The sequence below is a fragment of the Elephantulus edwardii genome, unplaced genomic scaffold (assembly GCF_000299155.1).
Source record: "Elephantulus edwardii isolate Elephantulus edwardi_28Jun2011 unplaced genomic scaffold, EleEdw1.0 scaffold00190, whole genome shotgun sequence".
NCBI classification, from domain to species: domain Eukaryota; kingdom Metazoa; phylum Chordata; class Mammalia; order Macroscelidea; family Macroscelididae; genus Elephantulus; species Elephantulus edwardii.
The window spans coordinates 6157081-6160313 of record NW_006399940.1 but is presented as its reverse complement, the minus strand read 5'-3'; the positions used below and the strand labels follow the sequence as shown (position 1 = coordinate 6160313).

The 3233-nt window shown below is 50.2% G+C and overlaps 1 pseudogene; it reads right to left on the bottom strand.

Annotated features, from left to right (window-relative positions):
- Positions 1–276: 276 nt before the first annotated feature.
- LOC102844693 lies at positions 277–2450 on the bottom strand (annotated as a pseudogene).
- Positions 2451–3233: the final 783 nt, after the last annotated feature.

Below are 3233 nucleotides of genomic sequence, written 5' to 3'. Positions count from 1 at the left end.
TCAGACAGGGGTTAGGGTTGGGTTACACACACTTTACAACAGAAATTACCTCCATCTGGTAAATTAGCCAACATAAAACGAGGGGACAACTGGCTCTGCCCGAGCACCTACAGTACGTAGGGTCATAAGCAGAAGGAAGCTCATCTGCCCCCGGGGTTATTGTCATGCCATACAATTTCTTTAAATGTTAACAAAAATAAAGAATCCTTGAAAATATATTATCAGAGAGAGGAATGAGGGTGAAGTTGTGAACGTGGACAGCGAGAGGAGCTGGGCTCAGTCGACCTCTTCCATGCGTGATGTGTTGTCGTCACCCTCAGTGACCGTGGCACTCGTGGCATCAGCAGTGGGGTCGTCTTCATCAATACCCAGGCAGAGCTTGATCATCCTGTAGATCCTGTTGGCGTGAGTCTGGGGGTCCTCCAGGCTGAACCCGGAGGACAGGAGTGCGGTCTCGTACAGCAGGATGACCAGATCCTTCATGGACTTGTCGTTTTTGTCAGCCTCCGCCTTCTGCCACAGGGTCTCGATAATGGAGTGATCAGGGTTGATCTCCAGGTGCTTCTTGGCCGCGATGTAGCCCATGGTCGAGTTGTCCCTCAGGGCCTGCGCCTTCATGATTCGCTCCATGTTTGCCGTCCAGCCATATGTGCTGGTGACAATGCAGCATGGAGATGTGACCAGGCGGTTGGACACCACCACCTTTTCGACTTTTTTCTCAAAGATGTCTTTCATAATTTTGCAGAGGTTCTCAAACTTGGTTTTCTTCTCCTCCTGCTTCTTCTTCTCCTCCTCATCTTCAGGAAGCTCCAAGCCCTCTTTGATGACTGATACTAAAGTCTTCCCCTCAAATTCCTTGAGCTGCTGCACACAGTACTCGTCAATGGGCTCAGTCATGTAGGTCACCTCCAGGCCATGCTTCCGCAGGCGCTCCACGAAAGCAGAGTTGGCCATCTGGTCCTTGGTTTCACCAGTGATGTAGTAGATGTGCTTCTGATTCTCCTTCATCCGGGTGCAGTAGTCCTTGAGGGCCACCATCTCATCACCAGAGGCAGACGTGTAGTATCTCAACAGCTCTGAAAGTTTCTTCCGGTTTTGGGAATCTTCATGTATTCCAAGCTTAATGTTCTTGGAGAACTGCTCATAAAACTTTTTGTAGTTCTCCTTGTCCTATGCCAGTTCAGTGAAGAGTTCCAGGCACTTCTTCACCAAATTCTTCCTGATAACTTTCAAAATTTTGCTCTGCTGCAACATCTCACGGGAAATATTCAGCGGAAGATCCTCAGAATCCACCACACCTCTGATGAAATTGAGGTACTCTGGGATCAGCTCCTCACAGTTATCCATGATGAAAACCCTGCGGACGTACAGCTTGATGTTGTTCTTCTTCTTCCTGTTTTCAAACAGGTCAAAGGGATCCCGTTGTGGGACAAAGAGAAGGGCGCAGAACTCTAACTGCCCTTCAACGGAGAAATGCTTGACAGCCAGGTGGTCTTCCCAGTCGTTGGTCAAGCTCTTGTAGAACTCGCCGTACTCTTCATTGGTGATGTCGTTGGGATTCCTGGTCCAGATCGGCTTGGTTTTGTTGAGCACCTCCTGGTCGATGTGCTCCTTGATCTTCTTCTTCTTGTCCCTGTCCTTCTTCTCCTCCTCCTCCTCATCTGAACCCACGTCCTCGATCTCGGGCTTGTTGTCAGCCTCCTTCTCTTCCTTCTCTTTTTCCTCCTCTTTATCTTCCTTCTCCTCAGCCTCGTCATCACTCACTTCTTTATCTCGCTCTTTCTCCACAAACAGAGTAATCGGATAGCCGATAAACTGAGAGTGCTTCTTCACAATCTCCTTCATTCTCCTTTCCTCCAAGTACTCAGTCTGGTCCTCCTTCAGATGCAGGATAACCTTTGTTCCACGACCCATAGGTTCACCTGTGTCGGTCCTGACGGTGAAGGAGCCGCCGGCCGAGGACTCCCAGGCATACCGCTCACCGTCGTTGTGCTTGGTGATCACGGTCACCTTCTCAGCGACCAGGTAGGCCGAGTAGAAGCCCACGCCGAACTGCCGGATCATGGAGATGTCGGCCCGGCCTGCAGTGCTTCTATGAGGGCCTTGGTGCCCGACTTGGCGATGGTGCCCAGGTTGTTGATCAGGTCGGTCTTGGTCATGCCGATGCCCGTGTCCACGATGGTCAGCGTGTGGTCCTGCTTGTTGGGGATCAGGTTGATGTGCAGCTCCTTGCCCGAGTCCAGCTTGCTGGGGTCCGTCAGGCTCTTGTAGCGCATCTTGTCGAGCGCGTCCGAGGAGTTGGAGATGAGCTCCCGCAGGAAGATCTCTTTGTTCGAGTAGAAGGTGTTGATGATCAGCGACATGAGCTGCGCGATCTCGGCCTGGAAGGCGAACGTCTCCACCTCCTCCTCTTCCATCGGCTGGTCGCGGGGCTGCGTCTCCTCTGGCATCTTGGCGACAGGACCACGGGCTCCGCAGCTCAGCAGCAGCAGCACCGGACGCAGGAGCAACTTAAGATTGATTTTTAAGTGGGAGTTTAGTCATGAAGAGCTCAAAGGAAAGTAAGAGAGAGAGAGGGAAAGAAGAGAGATAGATAGAGAGAGAGAGAGAGGGAGAAGTGGAGAGTAAAGAAAGAGTATAGGGAACCTCTGATCATTTGCCATTTCAATACGTATGTTTTGAAGGACAGATGAACTGAATGAGCCAAATTTAGGGAATGAAATTTGAGAGTGCTTTAAATTAGGTGTAATGCTGAAAGTGCACAAGTTTTAGAAGAGGCAGAACAAAGGACTGTCCCTGGGACAAAGTCTGGCCTCCATATTGAAGTAAAATAGAGTCTAGGCATTTAGGATCTGACCGCGGACATCTTAGCTTGCCAGAAACTTGCCAAGCTGATCCTTCTGATAGCCAGCTGAGAAAGCATCCTCTACTCAGGTGTGAGGAGGGGCCCTTGGGGCCCCGAGTGGAGGGAGAGAGATAACAAAAAGTGGACTGATCAGTCCCTGGGCGCCTCAAGGAGTTTTCTTGGGCTCTTACCTTAAATGAATGCATAGTCTTAGGAGGTAGAGAATTGAGGCCAGTGTTGGATATTGTCAGATTCAAATTGCAAACGGCCTTTAAAAAATTATAAAATAGAGAGGGAGAAGTCTGGCGTACTTCAGAGGGTGCAAGCCACACCAATAAGGAGTCCTGGTAGACTGCTCTACCCATGTAGCAATAAGGCTGTGAAAGAG